At 33.2% G+C, this 21541-nt stretch overlaps 1 long non-coding RNA gene across 1 annotated transcript; it reads right to left on the bottom strand.

Annotated features, from left to right (window-relative positions):
* Nucleotides 1–4981: 4981 nt before the first annotated feature.
* LOC115424774 (uncharacterized) lies at nt 4982–21292 on the bottom strand. Its single transcript, XR_003936134.1, has 3 exons — nt 21283–21292; nt 17961–17970; nt 4982–5140 (listed from the first exon to the last, which is right to left on the bottom strand). It is a non-coding gene; the product is annotated as an uncharacterized LOC115424774 (long non-coding RNA).
* Between the last annotated feature and the right edge of the window lie 249 nt (nt 21293–21541).

Raw genomic sequence — 21541 nt, 5'->3', positions numbered from 1 at the left:
TTGACACCCCTGGCTTAGACCATAGGTGTCAAACATGTGGCCCGGGGGCCAAATTCGGCCCACCAAAGGCTCCAGTCCAGCCCTTGGGATGAATTTATGAAATGCAAAAATTACACTAAAAAATTAACAATCCTTTTAGTTCAGGCTCCACATTCAGAACAATTCAATCTCAAGTGGGAAGGATTCATTAAAATAATATCATAATGACATATAAATAAGGACAACTCCACATTTTTCTCTTTGTAAATGTAAATATTTTCACATATTTACACTAAAACAAAGTATAATTTCACAAAAAAAAAGTGAACAACTTGAACAATAATGAACAACCTAAAATGTCTTAAGATAAGTACATTTTTAACAATATTCTGCCTGTTACCAAATGTTTTGTGTGTTTGTAGATCCACTGTGATCTGTAAGTTATAATGTAAATGATAAACTGAGGCAGAATATTGTTTAAATTGCACTTATTTCTTCAGTTTGTTCATGTTATTCACATCTTTTGAAAGGATAGTTTGTAAACCTTTTCATAATGTAAATTTACACTTTTGGCTCTAAAACATAGAATAAAATTTGGAGTCGACATTATTTATATATTATTATGTTATTATTCTGCTAGCTCAGACCACTTCAGATCAAATTTAGCTGAATGTAGCCCCTGAACTAAAATGAGTTTGACACCCCTGGCTTAGACAGAGTGTTTCAACCCCGCCCCCCAAAGGGGAGGTAAGGGGTATTGTTTTTGGTTCAGTTTGTTTGTTTCTAGCAGCAAAAGTATTGTTTGAATTCAAACCAAAAGGGGTTTATAGATTGCCAGTGACCCAGAATAGATGTGATTACATTTTGGGAAAAGTTGTTCAACGTTCAAATTATTTTCTGAATTTTTACAATCTTTTTTTTTTTTTTTTTCATTTTCTAATAATGCGCGAAATTTCACATGTCTATAAAAACATCAATTTTGTTTCAATTTACACCAAACTTGCCACACAGTCACAGAAAAAATTATTAGACCATCAAAACTCATCAAAAACAATAGTTATGCAATAAAGTACTAACTCCTGTGTGTGTCATGTGACTAAAACAGACAGAAAACAAAATATGGAATGCCTAAAAGCACTATTGTTGTCAGATGTAATTGATGGAAGAACTGAAGTGATTTTGGTTTTTATCAAGAAAACATGGAAAATGGATAGATATCAGCTCTGAAATGAAAGTATTATGAGCTATTTTTGTTGTTATCATTATATTTGTCCAAATAAATGTACCTTAAGTTGGACCAGGCATTAAAATGAACAAGAAATTGAAGAAAACAAGGGTGGTCTAATAATTTTTCCGCAAGTGTACAGAGGCAGTTGATATGCTGACATCATCACACACATAGACATGATGACATCAGCTGCATCGATGCCAAAATAAGCTACAATACGTGCAAGGGGTGGGGTTTGTTGTGCCTGGCACAACAGATGTTATAAATGCATGTTGATAATACACATTATGGTAATAGAAAACTGTAGGAGCAAAAGAAACAAAAAAGATTATTTAAAAACAGAATAGGGGAGGGCAGAAGAGAAGAGAAATGGACTGGATTTTCCTGACCGTAAACTGATGTTTACTCCTCTCTGCTCATGAATGAGTTGTGGCGGTCGAGTGGACGTCAGTGGGTAAATATATAACAGCGTTATGAAAAAGTATACATATTTGTCACACTTAAATCTTTCAGATCATCAAAGAAATTATAATTAAGGTCACCTGAGTAAATAAAAAAATGCAGCTTTTAAATGCTGATTTCATTTATTGAGGGAAAAGGATAATTAAACATACCCATCCCTATAAGTAACTGCCCCCTAACCCTCATAACTGGTGGTTCCACCCTTGGCAGCAACAACTGTAGTCAAGCATTTACAACAGGGCTCTCAAACTCATTTTGTTTCAGGTTCCAAATTCAGCCCGATTTGATCTCCAATGGGCTGGACCGGTAAAATAATAGCATAATAACCTGTAAATAATGACAATTCCAAATTTTTGTCTTTGTTTTAGTGCAAAAAACCCCATTAAACTCTGAAAATACTTACTTTTACAAACTATCCAAAAAAAAGATGTGAATAACCTGAAAAAAGTGAAATTTCTTTAGAAAAATAAGTGCAATTTTAACAATATTCTGCCTCAACTTATTATCATTTCTACATGTGCATTATGGATTGGATCTACAAAGACACTAAACACTGAGGAACAGGAAGAAAACAGTTAAGATCATGCTTAATTTTCTTTAGACATTTCAGGTTGTTCATATTTGTTCAGGTTATTCATATTTTATTGTTACAGGATAGTTTGTAAATGTAAATATTTCCATAATTTAATGTTATTTTTTGCACTAAAACAAGCACAAAAAAAAAAAAATCTTAAATTTAGCAAAAAATTTTGAATAACTTCAATTTTTTTTTTTCTTTTATTCAAGATTTTTTCCTTAATTCAAGCTAATTTTTTTCTTTTTCTTTTTTGGCTTAATTCAATTCAAGACTGGGCTTGGCAAAAACATCCCACAGGCGGGTTTTGGAGGGCTGCATTTGGCCTGTTTCAGACCCCTGATTTACGATAACTGACACTAAGTCTTATGCATCGCTGTGGAGAAATTTTGGCCCATTCTTCTTTACAAAATTGTTTTAATGTAGCCACATTGGAGGGTTTATATATATATATATATATATATATATATATATATATATATATATATGTATATGTGTGTATATATATATATATATATATATATATATATATATATATATATACACACATATACATATATATATATATATATATATATATATATATATATATATATATATATATATATATCAGTGCTGGGCAGCGATTAAAATTTTTAATCGCAATTAATCATGTGGATTTCTGTGATTAATTGTGATTAATAGCATAATTATATTGGGGGGGGGGGTTGCCGGCATCCACAGTGTGTATTGCCTTTCAGAGATATTTCAGACTGGAAGTACTCCGGTGATAAAAATAATTCCACATGTCAGTGCTTCCAGAGAACTTTGTCCTTCTCAACCCCACCATCTGAAGACATGTAAAATGAAAATGTCCATGGAAAAGACCGCTACTTTTCTCCATGTTTATGTCCCCACCAGTTTATTTCCGGTTGTGAGTGATTGACAGGAGTCTTAAGCCCACTAATCAGTACTAATACTAATAAACCCAATAATATGTGATGTTCAGTTGTTCAAAGCAAGCAAAGGGGGCCCTCTAGTGGTCGGAATAAGTTGCACTAACCTATGGTTTGTCGTTTCGGTGTTACCGTAGTCAGTTTGGACATAAGAAGACGCGTTTCTTTCACTCTTGTTTGTATGGCCCCACAAACGTTTGCCTGTGAGTATTTTATGTTCAGTTGTTGTAAGAATGAATAGTATAAAATATCTCTGATGTGAACCTTTGTTGCTGGATAAAAAGTCGTTGTAAATTTTAAATTAATCTGTAAATGCTAATCATTAGCATGTCTATGGATTTTCCCATTCAAGTTAGCGTTGAGCTAATCACATCGTAAATAAGTAAAGGTTAGTTCAAAGGCTGGCATATTATACCTAAATACAACCAATGAATTTACATAAACTTAGCATGAGCCTGTATAAAGAATTAGCAACCCATGTCCGACTGCTAGCATAAATGAATTAGCTTAAACATGTTAATAACACATTGTAATAAACACATCCAAAATAACGTCCTAAACATGTTTCTAACGGCACGTTTGCACGTGAAATTATTTAGTAAACAACAGAATGGTTGATACATACAGGCGTTGAACTGCAGGAGTTACACAAAGTTTGATTCAGCATTACTTGGAAAGTTCTCTGGCTTTTCTCCTCTCAGCTACACCAGCACCGGCGTTTGGTTCTAGTGTGTGTGGAGCGTCAAAATAAAAGCATGAGTTTCAAAATAAGAGTCCGTATGTATAAATGAACAAAGACTTGCTTGAAAGGCAGAACGGCATTAACAGGAGATTAAAAAAAAAAAAAAAAAATTGTCGGCGTTATTTAATGAATGCGTTAACGTGGTAATAACGAGTTTTATACATATATATATATATATATATATATATATATATATATATATATATATATATATATATATATATGTATATATGTATATATTCAAATCTAACCCCGGCCACTTTCATATGCGCGGGTCACTTCAGAGTCGCATTCTGTTTATACTCAAAACTGATAGAAGTTGCATTTAATGTCTAATATGAATGAGCACAAACACACAAAAAAAATCATATTTCACCAAAAAAATCCAAATTGTGCATTAACCCTTTCATGCATAGTGGTCACTACAGTGGACAGCTGTTCAAAGCTGTTCTCTTCTGTATTTATAGGTTTTGCTGTTTTAGTTCCATATCAGCCAACACAGCAGACGCTTATGCATCATCTCATACACTGTAATTCATCCCATTACTGTAACTTTGCTGTTTTTGATGAACCTGATCTGCACTAACATGTTTGAGTGTAAATCAATTGCTTGTTATTGTTAATAGACTGTAATTAACAGGGTTGTTTTTAAAGAAAAAGGGTATTTTTTTTGCATATTATCTCCATGAAGTGAGTAGTGACTAGTATTAGAGTATGTTAAAATGTGAGAAAACATCAGATTAGTAGCATTAAAAATGATTTGATTTCACAGATTTCACACAGTATATCAGTAAATATATGTTTATTTGCTTAAAAAATTAAATGCATGGTATCCAGCTGAGTGGACATTTTTAGAACTCCATGAAGAATAAGTTCATAAGATAATTTTCAATCGTATTATTTTTTTCATGCTTAAAGAGGAATAAAAACACTCTTGATTATGATTATGATTATTATTATAAAATCTTGATTATGATTCTCATAATTCTCACATGAAAGGGTTAAGACCTGCTGTCTGAGCGTAGCCTAAGTATCCTCAGCATTTGCCTTGATGCTCAAAGTTGAGCTCAGGTGTATCGTGTTTCCACTCATCATGTTTCAGACATTTCCACAACTTGATTGGAGGCCATCTGTGGTAAATTCAGCTGATTGGACATGATTTGGAAAAGCACACACCTGTCTATATAAGGTCCAGTTGTTGACGGTGCATGACAGCCCACCTGCAGTTTGACAAAAGACACCTGAAGGACTCTAAAACCATGAGAAACAAACTTCTCTGGTCTGATGAAACAAAGATTGAACTCTTTGGAATGCCAAGTGTCATGTCTGGAGGAAACCACGCCCCACTCATCAACTGCCCAACACCATCTGTACAAAGAAGCATGGGGGGGGGGGGGTCAGGCTGTGGGCGTGTTTAAACTTGGGGACCTTATGTGACATGATGTCATCATGGCGGTGCCACGAGTCCTGATGTTTTGCCGCAAGACTCAACATTTTTGTCACTCAGCTGTAGCTCATCCAATCTCCATCAAATCAGATCTACATCATTAGAGTCCTCCCTGAACACTGAGGCGTCATGGAACCTGACTTATAGCACCACCTACTGGCAACAGAAAATTAAAATTGCAACCTAAACATCATGTGATTGTCATGGAATTTGCACGGGTTGTTGTACGTGTTATGTCCAGTGATGTGATACTATGTGACTGTTCAGTAGCTTCACATAGTGGACAATGGAATCACATTTAAGTCAATTTCACTACATCCTCAGTCACGTCAGACCTCCAGACCCCCGTATTCCAGCTGTTGAAAAACCTCTCCACCGTGACTCGCCCCGAGTTGCGGGGAAACGTGAGCGCCCATCATAACTACTCACAGTTACAAGTTGCAATTTGCATTTTTTTCTTTTTTTATGACTTGAAAAGTTGACTTCAAATTTACTCGACATTTTATGGAAAGACAACGAATGAGATAAATCCCATAATAACTGAAAAACATGACAGAACATGCAGTGAGATCCACTGTCAGTGTGTGGGGCTTTTTATTTTGTGACATGATCAGAGATGTGAATATCTGTGGGAGTGGAGGAGGAGAAGACTAAAGTAGGCTACATGGTGCTTTAGCAGACCGTTCGATAGGCTTCAGGGAGTTTATTGTCATCACAACAGAATCAGTGTAAAGTTGATTATGACAGCCTTCATCAAACTCATGTTTTTCCTCTTCTGTGTTTGTGTTCCAGCCCTTCAGGACACACAGAAGCAGCTTGAGGAAACACACACAGCAACTTGGTGAGTACACTACCATTTTCTCCTCCTTTCATTTTCTTTCTCTCAGCGTTCATTTTACTTGGATCGACTTTTATTTCTTTATTCTGCTTTCACAACGGATTTTTTGGTTTGGTGAGAGTTCCATTTTAGTTGACTTCTACAAAATAATGGATGGTAACTACAATATACCACCAACCACTAGAACAGGGGTGTCAAATATAAAGCCCACACACCATAATCAGCTCACCAAAGGGTCCTGTGGGATGAATTTGTGAAAAGCAAAAAGGACTCTGAAGATATTTACAATCAAGGATGTCAAACTCTTTTAGTTCAGGTTCCACATACAGACCAATATGAGCTAACATGGACCAGAGCAGTAAAATACTTTCACAATAATCTATAAATAAAGACAACTCCAAATGTTTCTCTTAGTGTAAAAAAGTAAAATTACAGGAATAGGTTTAATCTACGACCTGAACTTTAATCAACATCTTCTTTATCATTATTTAAAAAGCATCTGAAAAGGACTCTAATTTAATGAAAAATCTAAGGCTGTATGTCCTTTGATTTGTATTTCTATTGTTTTTACTATAGATTATTATTTAGTTATATTGTATTTTTTTTTTTTTTTCCTTGTGTGTTGTTTACTACAGCGTATTAAGGCCACATAAGAAAATAAAAACGCTCATCACTACGAGAATAAAGTTGTTAATTAACAACTTTATTCTCGTTAAATAATGAATTTTTTAAAACTACAACTTTATTCTCATTAAATAATAACTTTATTCTCATTAATTAACAACTGTGTTCTCCTTAAATAGTGAGTTTTTTAAAACTACGTCTTTATTCTCATTAAATAGTAACTTTATTCTCATTATTTAATGACTTTATTCTCGTTAAATAGTGAGTTTATTCTCATTAATTAACAACTTTATTCTCGTTAAATAGTGAGTTATTTAAAACTACGACTTTATTCTCATTAAATAGTGACTTTATTCTCATTAATTAACAACTTTATTCTTGTTAAATAATGAGTTTTTTAAAACTATGACTTTATTCTCATTAAATAATGACTTTATTCTCGTAGCGACAAGCGTTTTTATTTTCTTGTGTGTCCCTAATACGCCGTCGTAGTTGTTTACTTCCGGAGAGGTATTTACATAAACCTTATTTGGCTTCTATCCTCTCCTGCAAAATCGTGTTACTTGCATGATTTTTTTTTTTTTCTCTTGCTGTCTATGATGTGCAAATAAATAAAATAAAAATAATAAATAAATTTACAAACTGTGTGAATAATCTGAACAAACATGCACAACCTGAAATGTCTTAAGAGAAAGACTGATCTCATGAAATTATGTTATAAGTCACACCAGTTCTTATGGCATTTGTCGTGCTATGCATACGCATTTTCAACTTTTCATGTGTTTTTCAACGCCGTTTGATCACATGTCAATTTATGCCAAGATCTCTGGTTCACATAACCCTGTCCTTAACCCTCAGTGTGTGATATTTGACGCATCAATTCAGGTTGGACGGGGGGGTAATAATGGTGTGAACATACACGTGGAAAGCTTATAATGCATACAGTTAAATACAAGTACAATTAAAAGTGGCGTGTATATTTATGATATCACATTGTAAGAGAAGTAACTGTAATTTTAACAATATTCAACCCGTTACTAAGTATTTTGTGTATTTGTAGATCCATTTTAATCTGTAAATTCTAATGCACATGTGTAAATGATAAACTGAGACATAACATTGTTAAAATTGTACCTATTTTTCATTTAATTTCAGTTTATTTGTGGTTATTCATGTTATTCACATTTTTTTTTAAAGAATATTTTGTAGATCTAAACATTTTTGCTTAACGTAATTTTACTTTTATTTACTCTAAAACATAGAGAGAAGTTTGGAGTTGACATTATTTTTATATTTCTATGTTATTATTTCACTGGTCCGGCCCATTTTAGTTCATATTGGGAGGATGTGGCCCCTGAACTAAAATGAGTTTGACACCCCTGGTCTAAACAACAAAAAATGCATACCATCTTGCCAAAAGTCATAGTTATATTTAAAAAATAAAAAATGCATCCATAGTTTATCAAAATAGACACCTTAAAGAACATCTCAGCAAATTTTCATTCTTTTTATGAGCTTCAAGTACTAGTTAATACCTTTAAAGTGATGTATTATTCATGTCTCTATCTGAAATACTTTTTGAATTAGAGTATAAAATGTAGTAGGGCACTCCCTACATAACTGCGTGACTTGACCCGGGTGTGTTTTTGGGGCGTTCAGATGTGAGTTTTTCCAACAGGAGCTGTCCATAGTGCTGAACATGCACCGAGCCTGTCCTGACATCTACTGAACAGTAGATGGAGCCAGAACAACACGAGTCACATGATGGACAAGCACATCAGTACAGTCTTCATTCTCATTCACCATTCTAACATGCAACTTTTTTTTTTTTTTTTTTCAGCATCAGGAAAAGAATGAAGCAGATCTTAGGAGACATTTTGTATCATTTACAAAATAATTAAAGACGGATGTTTAGCTGGTTTTGTTGTTGCGAAACAGCAGTGAGATGCTACTCCATGAATAGAAACGAGGGAAGTGTGGAGAACGGTCTGTAGCAGTTAATATGGCACAGAAATTAGAGTAAAAATAAAAAAGTACCCTGTTCAAATTTGGAATCTTTAGTTAAAGTGACCCATAGTAGTGTTTTTGGAAATATTTGGTAAAGTATTTGGTATGTGTATTTTATTTCATGAAGTGGAGTAACTTCAAATTGTGTGTGTGTGTGTGTGTGTGTGTGTGTGTGTGTGTGTGTGTGTTTCCTGGAATGGCTATGGATAGGTCACAGTGATCTGGCACAAGGTGGAGTGATAGGTGTGAGTGAAACAGAGATGATGTTCCCACCAACACATCGTCAAAACATTCTAATGGGGTCATAACGTAACATCAGGTTTTTGCCAAAGAGTCATACCACGTACACATCAGATGGTTAGTTCCTTTTATAATAATAATAATAATAATAATAATAATAATAATAATAATCATCATCATCATCATAATAATAATCATAATAATCATAATAATAATAATGTGTTCAGAGAACGCATACCGCCACCAGTGATTTTGGATGGTCTAATAATTTTTTCTGCGATTGTATATGTGGCAAGTTTGAAGTAAATTTAAACACAATTTATGTTTTTATAGACATGTGAAATTTTGCCCATTGTTAGTATATGTAAAAAAAAAAAAAAAAAAAAAAAAAAAAAAGATTGTAGAAATTCATTAAAAAAATTGGAACTTTGAACAACTTTTCCCAAAATGTAATCACATCTCTTCTGGGTCACTGGCAATCTATAAACCCAATTTGGTTTGAATTCAACCAGTAGTTTTGCTGCTAAAGTGTTAAGAAGTGTTCAGAGAACGCAAACCTCCGCCAAGCACCCCGAACGGTGTGCATGTGTGGATCGACTATTTCTTTTTAAATTCAACAGTTTCCAGGTTGTTAAATAGAGCAGAAAAAGGTGAAGCTTGGTACCAGTCATGTGTCTGTCAAATTATCTTTAATTCCAATTAATATTTGTTGAGTTATACTGAAAAATGTGTGGTAAATGGGATTTTCAATGTTAAATGTAAATGTCCACAGAGTCCACATTCCACAGTGGATGTGGACAATTTTATGCCAGATACAAGATATTGTTCTAAGCTACGGGTGGATCAAATTGGAGGCGAATTGGAGTTGTTTTAAATTTTTTTTATGAATTTTCGAACATTGCTCAATGATGAGAGATAGGAAAATTTGAGATTTTGTGAACTTGCTGTGACCTTGAACTTTGGCCTACTGGGCCCAAAACTGAATGAGAGCCTAGACCACAGGTGTCAAACATGCGACCTGGGGGCCAAATCCGGCCCGCCAAAGGATCCAGTCTGGCCCGTAGGATGGATTTGTGAAATACCAAAATTACACTGAAGATATTAACAATCGAGGATGTTAAAATCATTTTAATTCAGATTCCACATACAGACCAGTTAGATATTAAGTGGGTCAGACCAGTAAAATATTATCATATTAAACCTATAAATAATGAAAACAGCAAATTTTATCTTTGTTTTAGTGTAAAAAAGTAAAATTACATGAAAATGTTTATATTAAAAAACTGTTATTTTACAAAAAATGTGAAAAACCTGAAATGTCCTAAGATAAGTAAATGTAATTTTACCAATATTCTGTCTGTTATTAAATGTTTTGTGCATTTGTAATTGTAACATAAGTTGTAATGCACATGTGTAAATGATAAACTAATAATCTGAGGTGTAATATTGTTAAAATTGCACTTGTTTTTCTTAAGCCATTTCCAGTTGTTCGTGTTTTTCAGATTTTTGTCGATGTAAACATTATCATAATTTAATTTGACTTTTTTCACTGTTATTATTTTACTGGTTCGGCCCACATGAGATCATATTGCACTGAATGTGGCCCCTGAACTAAAATGAGTTTGACACCCCTGGCCTAGGCCTATCTGTGGGTAGAATTGGGTAAAGATGGTTGTAATAATAATAATAATAATAATAATAATAATAATAATAATAATAATAATAATAATAATAATAATAATAATAATAATAATAATAATAATAATAATAACTTTATCTATATAACACCTTTAAAAACTGAGTTTACAAAGTGCTTTGACAGACAAAGCAAAAGTGCACAACAGCAGAATAAAAACATAGCAAACAACACAACACAATAAAAGAGATGAGTACAGCAAACATGAAAACATGACTAACTTTGAATGTATCATAGAGGAGAGGGCAGAAATAACAACATGATGCTGTCAGATCAATGTGAAATGAAGGAGTGGAATAAAACAACATCATGTATGTCAGTATAAATGAAGAACAAAAACAGGATAAAATTAAATATTCAACATTAAAAACATTAAAAAGAGACAACATCACATGAAGGCAAGTCTATAAAAATGCGTTTTAAGAAATGACACTGATTCTGCAAGCCTTATCTCCTCAGACAGGCCGTTCCAAAGTCCAGGGGGGGTACCAGTGGTGTCCCATCACCCCTGTATAAAACCCCTGTCGAATAAAGAAAAGGAGATGTTCCCAGATGCGCATTCCCGAGTTTTGTCCTGCATCTTTATTTTCTCCAGTGTTGGGCAAGTTACTTTAAATTAGTAACTTAGTTACAGTTGCTACTTACTTCTTTCAAAAGTAACTCAGTTACTTTAAGTTACTTGTTACTTTCAAGGTAACTAGTTACTAGGGAAAGTAGTTTTTTTGTTGTTGTTTTTTACTCTAAATTCTCTTATTAATGTGTTGCCTCCCTAACTGGATAGCCAGGGAGGCTACCATTTACATTACACTTTTCATTATAACTCGACAAGTACTGATCAGAATTGAATCTACACTGAACAAAAATATAAACGCACCACTTTTGTTTTTGCTCCCATTTTTCATGAGCTGAACTCAAAGATCTAAAACTTTTTCTATGTTCACAAAAGGCCTATTTCTCTCAAATATTGTTCATAAATTTGTCTAAATCTGTGTTAGTGAACACTTCTCCTTTGTCCTTTGCTGAGATAATCCATCCACCTCACAGATGTGGCAGATCCAGATGCTGATTAGACAGCAGGATTATTGCACAGGTGTGACTTAGGCTGACCACAATAAAAGGCCACTCTAAAATGTGCACTTTTACTGTATTGGGTGGTCCAGGGGGGTCAGAAAACCAGTCAGTATTTGGTGTGACCACCATTTTCCTCGCACAGTCTTCTTCATGAATTCTCTGAAACACCTTTGGAGATGGCTTATGGTAGAGAAATGAACATTCAATTCACAGGCAAAAGCTCTGGTGGAGATTCCTGAAGTCAGCATGACCAGTGCATATTCCCTCAAAACTTGTGACATCTGTGGTATTGTGCTGTGTGATAAAACTGCACATTTTGGAGTGGCCTTTTATTGTGGCCAGCCTAAGGCACACCTGTGCAAAAATCCTGCTGTCTAATCAGCATCTTGATCTGCCACAGCTGTGAGGTGGATGGATTATCTCAGCAAAGAAGAAGTGTTCACTAACACAAATTTAGACAGATTTGTGAACAATATTTGAGAGAAATAAACCTTGTGTGTACACAGAAAAAGTTTTAGATCTTTGAGTTCAGCTCATGAAAAATGGGAGCAAAAACAAAAGTGGTGCGTTTATATTTTTGTTCAGTGTAATTTGACATACACATGACTGGTACCAAGCTTCAACTTTGTACGAAATGTCGTTCCGCTCCATTTCTCTTCCATTACGCTCTGTTGACTTTTGTTATTTTTTATGCACCACTTTCAAAAAATCATAAAAAAATGCAATTCGTGAAACATCATTATCTTCACTTAAAATTAAAATTCTATAAATACATAAATAAATACATAATTAAAAACAAACTGCAGACCCCCTGTGCTGAAGACCTACAGTTCAAATCTTTTAATTCAACCAAACTATAACTCTAAACATTTAAAACCTCTAAAAATCTATTACCATGTTTGACTGCAGTTTTTTTGCTGTATGGAACAACCTTGAAACTGTTTAATTTAAAAAGTAATAGTCGATCCACACATGCACACCCTTCGGGGGGCTTGGCGGAGGTTTGCGTCCTCTGAACACTTGTTTACAAAGTTTTTTCCACCGACTGTCTCCAGTGTTTTCCGTTCTTTCCTTTCCTTCCGTTTGTTTGCCAGTGTGTGTGTTATGGCGCAGAGTGAACAGCAGAGGGCAGGAGGTTTCCAGTTTGGACTGGAGTACATGTGTGCGTTTGCAGCCCACAATGGGACTTCACCAATTAATTAGTTTTCTCCCTTATTTTTACTATTAGTCTGTCCACTGGGGATCTCTCTCTCTCTCTCTCTCTCTCTCTCTCTCTCTCTCTCTCTCTCTGTGTGTGTGTGTGTGTCTTCATCACTGTATCATCTGTATCAGCAAATTATACTGCAGGGAAATCGTTTTTTTTTTTTTTTCCCTCTTTACCTCCCCCTCCTCTCTCGCTCTTTGTCTCTTATCGGATTCTCCCTCCACATGCCTGTTCTCCTTGAAGTTTGCTCGGTTATGGATGCTGGAGTTGTCGGCCTAAGACCAGGAGATTATTAGGAGGATACATGATTAAAGAAACTCTCATTTCTTCCATAGCTGCGGAGAAAAAAAAAAACTTTGCCGTTCGGACTCTTTCAGTCAGTAACACACGTGTGTTGGTAAAAATCCTACAATAGAGAAGAATGAAGTACAGTGAGGATGTGAAGGGGCTTTGTGTCTGTTCCCATGTAATGGCAAAAAAAAAGATTATTCTGTGTGTGAAGAATGTGAATATTATGTAAAACAGGGAAGAATACACAGATAGTTCCTATGGTGTGAAAGGAATATGGAGGTTTTTCTCAATATGTGCAAATAGTTGCATTTACATCCAGCTGGTTTTCATTTGTATGTTCGGTGTTTGGGAAAAAAAAGACAAATTCAATTTAATAAACAACACGTAGGAGAAAATGGGAAAGTGGGTGTGTCAGTAAAAAGTAAAAACACGCTGAAATATACACGTCTAAAAATACTGCAATTTATTTTTCAATTTTTTCTCTATATTTAACCCTTTTTGTCAGTTTAGCTTATTTTGTTAATGTTACTTGTTATTTGGTTGATTTATTATTCATTTTTGTTCATTTTATTCATGACTTTGGCTGTTTTTGTTAATTTTTTATTTTTTTTTTGCTTTTTTTCACATTATTTATCATTTTGTAGATTTTTTATATTCATATTTTTTATCCACTGTCATTGATCCAACTCGATGGGTTTTACTGATGTATCAATCTTTCAGTTTTTTATTTGTTTTATTGCTTATTTTGTTCATGTTATGTATTATTTTGTAAATTGTTTTATTTAAATTTATGAATTTCTTGTTCATTTTCTTGCCCATTTGTACATTTTTTCCTCTTCTTTTTTGTATAAGGATCATTCTGTGTGTGAATAATCTGAATATTATGAATATTATCCCCTTTATTTGGAATATTTTTCAGTAAAAATCCTGTATTTTCCTTTATTTAATTTATTGATCATGTAGATTTTCATGAAAATTCAGATTAAAGTTGAGGGTTATTATATCAGAAACAGAGAAAACTGAAAAAAAGTGATTTTTTCCATTGAAATCTGTCATTAACTGAACATAAACCCAGTGTGTCCATCCACTGTCATTGATCCAACTCCATGGGTTTTACTGGTGAATCAATCTTTCCATTTTTTATTCATTTTCTTGCTTATTTTTTCATGTTATGTATTATTTTGTACATTTTTAATTTGCTTTTGTTAAATGTATTTATTTTTGTTCGTTTTCTTGCCCATTGTTTCCTTCTTTTTTTGTACAGTTTGCAGCTTATTTTGTTAATGTTACTTATTTGCTTGATTTATTATTCATTTTTATTCATGACTTTGGCTGTTTTGTAAAATTTTTGCTTTTTTTCCACATTATTTATCATTTTGTAGATTTTTTTTACATATTAATTTTTGTTATCCACTGTCATTGATCCAATTCCATGGGTTTTACTGATGAATCAATTTTTTTATTATTATTATTAGTCTTAGTATTATTAATAATAATAATAATAATAATAATAATAATAATAAGAAGAAGAAGAAGAAGAAGAAGAATTTTTCATTCATTTTCTTGCTTATTTTTTCATGTTATGTATTATTTTGTACATTTTTAATTCGCTTTTGTTAAATGTATTTATTTTTGTTTGTTTTCTTGCCCATTGTTTTCTTCTGTTTTGTACAGTTTGCAGCTTATTTTGTTAATGTTACTTATTATTTTCTTGATTTGTTATTCATTCATTTTTCTGAACCCGCTTTATCCTCACTAGGGTCACGGGGGTCGCTTGGAGCCTATCCCAGCTACATAGGGGCGAAGGCGGGGTACACCCTGGACAAGTCGCCAGTTCATCGCGACTTCATTCATTTTTATTCATGACTTTGGCTGTTTTGTTAAATTTTTGCTTTTTTCCACATTATTTATCATTTTGTAGATTTTTTATATTCATTTTTGTAATCCACTGTCATTGATCCAACTCCATGGGTTTTACTAGTGAATCAGTGTTGTAGAAGATGATGGCGTTTCCATGGTAACTACGGAGCCTCTGTCATCTTTTCATAGTCATCAGATGTGACCCATTTGGACGTTCAAACTGTATTTTACACCAGTTCTTTTCATGCATTGATAGTATTAGTGGATCAACAGGTATTAATCAGTTCAGATCAGTCGGTGGTTTCGGTCTCTGGTGGACGTTTGGGTCTTTAAGGGTTCAAACCTACCGGACCTTTCTGTCCCACAGCGACCCTTTCCCAGTCCTCCTTTCCTTCTCGTAGGCCGCTGTGAATATGTTCTACACCTCCGATGCTTGCATCATCTACATATTTGTGCTCGCGGGCCCTGCTGGTGTCCAGGAGAATACATTAGAATAGCAGAATATTAGAAAGTATTGATTTTGTCATTTATAAAATGCTGAAGTCATGTATTGATCCGTGGCTGTGTTGCAGAGAGTGCAGATCCTGGCTCTCGCTCTGCTTTGGATTTTTGGTGCAGTAGCTTTGTTTCCTGTTTGAGATGAGTGTGTTAAGGTTCTCCGGTAAATCCGATCCAGCTGGATTCACTTTAGCTTCTACACGTTCATCCAAGTCAGTTGTTTTTATCCACTTTAACCCTTTCATGCACAGTGGTCACTCCAGTGGACAGTTCTTCTCCAGCTGTTCTACTGTATATTCATGGGTTTTGTTGTTTTACTTGCGTATCAGCCGACACAGTGGACACTTATGCACCATCCCAAACACTGCACTTCATACAGTTATTGTAACTTTGCTGCTCATGATAAACCTCAGAATCGATTTTAAGATACTACTCCTCACGTATAAAGCTCTAAATGGAACCGGACCAAGTTACATTGCAAACTCAGTGATCAATTATGTACAAACTAGAACACTGAGGTCATCAAACGCAGGTTTACTAGCGACTCCCAGAAATATTACAAAGAAAATGGGGGACGCAGCCTTTACTAACTATGCACCAAAGTTATGGAATATAATTCCAAAAGACATTAGAGAAGCCAGTTCGCTGAATATATTTAAAACCAAATTAAAAACATTTTTATTCTCATTAGCCTTTGAAAGGAGATAAAAATGGGGTCACAATTCAGGAACCAGGAATGTGCGGTTTTTTATTTTTATTTTATTTTATTGTATTTCTGTTTTTATTTTTTATTTTATTGTATTTCAAATTTCATCTTATTTCTTGCACTTCAAAAATTCTATGCATAATCAAATATTTTAATGTGCGCTGTTTTTATATTTATTTTTATTTTATTGTATTTCTAATCAAATCTTAATGTATTTTAATATTGTATTTTTTTCAATCAATGTGAAGCACTTTGGGCTACAATTTCTGTATGAAAGGTGCTATACAAATAAAGTTTATTATTATTATTATTATTATTAAACCTGATCTGCAGTGACATGTTTTAGTGTAAATCAGTTGCTAATTGTTATTAGACTGTAATTATTAGTTTTCTGAAACAATTTTTGGTAACACTTTACTTGAAGGTCTAGTTTATAATGCATTAAGCCCACATTCATAAGACATTATAATGCATTTATAATACATTATAAAAGTCATTACAACAGTTTATGATCATGTACAACAACTTATACCAAGGGTAATAAAGTATTATAAGTGTAGACATAATGTATTATAAATTCAGCTTTCATAATGTTTTATACCTCCGTACCAAAGCAGTGTGAAGGAATTTATTTTTTTAGGTGGGGAACTTTTGTTAGGTTTTGTCACTGGTCCCTATACCCATCTATTTTAGGGATTTCATATTTATTCAAAAAAAAGAAAAAAAAAGTATGTGTTTGAATTCACAAAGATTTAGAGCTGCCACATTATTTTTTATTTATGTATAAAGCAACATGTAACACTTCTACTGTCTCTGTTCTTTTAATGTTTTGTTTTTGCAAAATAAAGAGTTATTCAGAACTCTGATGTACAATTTTTGACTTACAGGGTGGGGAAGCAAAATTTACAATGAACATTTAGTTGTTTTTTCTCAGCAGGCACTACGTCAATTGTTTTGAAACCAAACATATATTGATGTCATAATCATACCTAACACTATTATCCATACCTTTTCAGAAACTTTTGCCCATATGAGTAATCAGGAAAGCAAACGTCAAAGAGTGTGTGATTTGCTGAATGCACTCGTCACACCAAAGGAGATTTCAAAAATAGTTGGAGTGTCCATAAAGACTGTTTATAATGGAAAGAAGAGAATGACTATGAGCAAAACTATTACCAGAAAGTCTGGAAGATACTATTAAAGAAGAATGGGAGAAGTTGTCACCCCAATATTTGAGGAACACTTGCGCAAGTTTCAGGAAGCGTGTGAAGGCAGTTATTGAGAAAGAAGGAGGACACATAGAATAAAAACATTTTCTATTATGTAAATGTTCTTGTGGCAAATAAATTCTCATGAGTCTCAATAAACTAATTGGTCATACACTGTCTTTCAATCCCTGCCTCAAAATATTGTAAATTTTGCTTCCACACCCTGTACTTATAATAGTTTATTAACCTTGGTATAAGTTGTTGTACATGATCATAAACTGTTGTAATGACTTTTATAATGCATTATAAATGCATTATAATGTCTTATGAATGTGCGCTTAATGCATTACAAACTAGACCCTCAAGTAAAGTGTTACCGAATTTTTTTTTGTTTTTTTTTTGGCATATCCTCCTGAGACCCAACAATGCATTTTGTCCTCTGTAGGTGACAAAACTTTGACAGTTTAACTTTAACCCTTTCATGCGTAGTGGTCACTCCAGTGGACAGTTATTCCACAGCTGTTCTCTTCTATATTCATGGGTTTTGTTGTTTTATTTGCATATCAACCAACACAGTGGACGCTTTCCTGTTCTTGATAAACCTGATCTGCAGTAGGGTCAAAACACCGTATTCAAAATCTCTCTGATGGGACATTTTAGAGACAATTTGACAGATTAGCGTTGCTAAATAACCCACATTTTTACTTTTAAATTAATTTTTGCTTTAGTTGGACCATAAGGGATTATCCAAAACATGGAGCTACTTTATATTGAAATTAATGTTGGAGTGGCAATCAATTAAAGTTCGTTCTCTGACGGGACATGACTGTGTTTTGACCCAGGAACATGTTTGAGTGTAAATTAATTGTTACTAATTGTTATTAGACTGTAATTAACAGTTTTCTCACACAAAAAGTTTTTTTTTTTTTTTTTTTGTATATTATCTCCATGAAGTGAGTAATAACTAGTATCAGAGTATGTTAAAATGTGAGAAAACATCAGATTAGCTGCAAGAAAAATGGCTTTTTGGGCTCCAGTTTATGGCTTATTTGTTTATTGTTGGTATTTTGTTTCTTGTTCATTTTTGTTCATTGTATTAATTAATTTGCCTCTTTTTGTTCATTTTGTTATTATTTCATTTTCTTTTTGACTTTGTTTTAGTAATTTTTTTTTGTTGCTTCCCCCCCCCCACAGTTATTATTTTGTAGGGTTTTTTTTTTCCTGATTTTTTCCATTGTCACTGATCCAACTCCATTAGTGTTGTAGATGACTTTTTTTTTTTTGCATTTTTTATTCTTTTTTCTTCAATTTTGTTCAGTATGTGGTTTATTTTGTTAATGTTACTCATTATTTTGTTGGTTTCTTGTTAATTTTTGTTCATTTTATTAATTACTTTGCCTTTTTTTGTTCATTTTGTTGCTTATTGTATTTTGCTTTATTTTAGTACATTTTTTTTTCTTTTTTTCCCACATTTATAATTTTGTAGGACTTTTTTTTTTTTTTTTTTTTTTTTTTCCTAATTTTATCCACTGTCATTGATCCAACTCCATAAGTGTTGTAGATGATTTTTTTCTTTTTTTTTGGCCTATTTTATTCTTTTTTCTTCAATTTTGTTCAGTTTGTGGTTTATTTTGTTAATGTTATTCATTATTTTGTTGGTTCCTTGTTAATTTTTGTTATGTTTTTAAATTACTTTGCCTTTTTTTGTTCATTTTGTTGCTTATTGTATTTTACTTTATTTTAGTTAAAAAAAAAAAAAAGCTTTTTTTTCCCCACATTTATTATTTTGTGTGGGGTTTTTTATTGCATTTTTTCCCCCTAATTTTATCCACTGTCATTGATCCAACTCCATTAGTGTTGTAGATGACTTTTTTTTTTTTTTTTTTTTGCTTATTTTATTCTTTTTTCTTCAATTTTGTTCAGTTTGTGATTTATATTGTTAATGTTACTCATGATTTTGTTGGTTTCTTGATCCAACTCCATGGGTTTTACTGGTGAATCAATGTTGTAGAAGATGACGGAGTTTCCATGGTAACTATGGAGCCTCTGAACGTCCAAACAGGTCATATCTGATGACCACGAAAAGATGAATAACTGTATTTTACACCAATTATTCACATGTATTGATAGGATTAGTGGATCAGCAGGAATTAAACAGTTTAGATCAGTAGATGGTTTAGGTTAAAGGTGGACATTTGGTTCTTTACGGGTTAGTAAACACAGGATTTAATATAACTCACTGTATCGTTTGTCGTCTGTGATTAAATTGCTTAATTCAGTGCTTCTTTTTTTGCATGGGTCAGCAGACTGTTCCACTGGTGTTATTGGCTGGGACTCAGAGGGTGGACTGAAAAATATTCCAAAAGCCCTGATGAACTGTAACAGATTTTTTTTTCTCTGTGGACCGCAGCGCACAGACGTTTTGTAGACCGACAGTCAGATGTTGTATGTGGGATTATTCACTGACCCCGAATGTGTTGAAGCTGAAGCTGCAGGATGTAGGGCAGGAGTGTCAAACATACGGCCCGTGGGTCAAAACCGGCCCATCAAAGGGTCCGGTACGACCCGTGGGATGAATCTGTGAAATGCAAAAATGACACTGAAAATATTAATAATTAGTGATGTTAAAATCAGTTTAGTTCAGGTTCCACATTCAGACCGGACCAGTAAAATACTACTATAATAACCTATAAATAATGACAACTCTAAGTGTTAGTGCAAAAAAAGGTAAAAACATATGAAAATATTTAAAGTATCCAGTCACAAAAAATCTGAATATCTTTGACAATATTGTCACCTTTCTAAAATAATTCCCTAATTCACTTTTTTTTTTTTTTTACTTTTTTTTTTTTTTTTTTTTTACCCAAATCATAAAATTCTCATTTTTTTCTTTTTCCTGAAAAATCTGAGAAAACAAAGACTTATTTTATTTTAGGAAGGTGACAATACTCTGCCTGTTATTAAATGTTTTGTGTATTTGTAGATCCACTGTGATCTACAGTGTACATGTGGAAATGATCCACTGAGGCAGAATATTGTGTAAATTGCACTTAAAATTATGGAAGAGGATTAGGGCCACTCAAAAAACAAAAAAAATTTACAATCCAATATATTTATATATTTTTATTATTATTCTGTAAAGTCAGAATTTCCCTTTTTTCTCAGAATTTTTTTTTTTTCAGAATTATGACAAAAAAGTAAGAATTCTGACTTTTTTTCTCATAATAATAATAATAATAATAATAATAATAATAATAATAATAATAATAATAATAATAATAATAATAATAATAATTGGACCGTAATTTTTTCCCCCGTGGCCCTAATCCTCTTCCGTCTAAAACTGACTTAGTTATTCACATTTTTTTAATGATAGTTTGTAAATGTAAATGTTCTCATAATGTAATTTTACTTTTTTACTCTTCAACATAGATAGAAGTTTGGAGTTGACATTATTTCTAAATTATTATGTTGTTATTTTCTTGATCTGACCCACTTCAGATCATATTGGGCTCGTATTGTGGCCCCTGAACTTAAATGACTTTGACAGCCCTGATCTACAACAATAAACCCATCATCTGTTGTTTTATTACCAGTGAGTATCCAACACACCACCATGCAAGATTCTTCCAAAACTCAGAACACTGTATAAAAGTTCAAATCCACTTACACATGGAGTCTATTTCTTATGAACAACTGCATTATAAATATATGTATATTTTATATTTGTAGAATTATACATTTAAAACCATGTCTTCCTCATGTAGTGGTTGTTCCTTCTTACTCTGTGGGTGTAGAACGCTGCTGCTGCTGCTGCTGTTACAATATTTCCTCCACCGGTGGCTTGTAAACGGTGCAGTTGACCTCTGTACCAGAAAAGCAGCGTGCATTTAACCATACTTCATAAATTTAGAAATTAAAAGTAAAATGA

Source organism: Sphaeramia orbicularis, chromosome 8 (genome assembly GCF_902148855.1).
Source record: "Sphaeramia orbicularis chromosome 8, fSphaOr1.1, whole genome shotgun sequence".
NCBI lineage: Eukaryota > Metazoa > Chordata > Actinopteri > Kurtiformes > Apogonidae > Sphaeramia > Sphaeramia orbicularis.
Note: the sequence above shows the minus strand (reverse complement) of the source record. Positions and strands in the feature narration are given on the sequence as shown.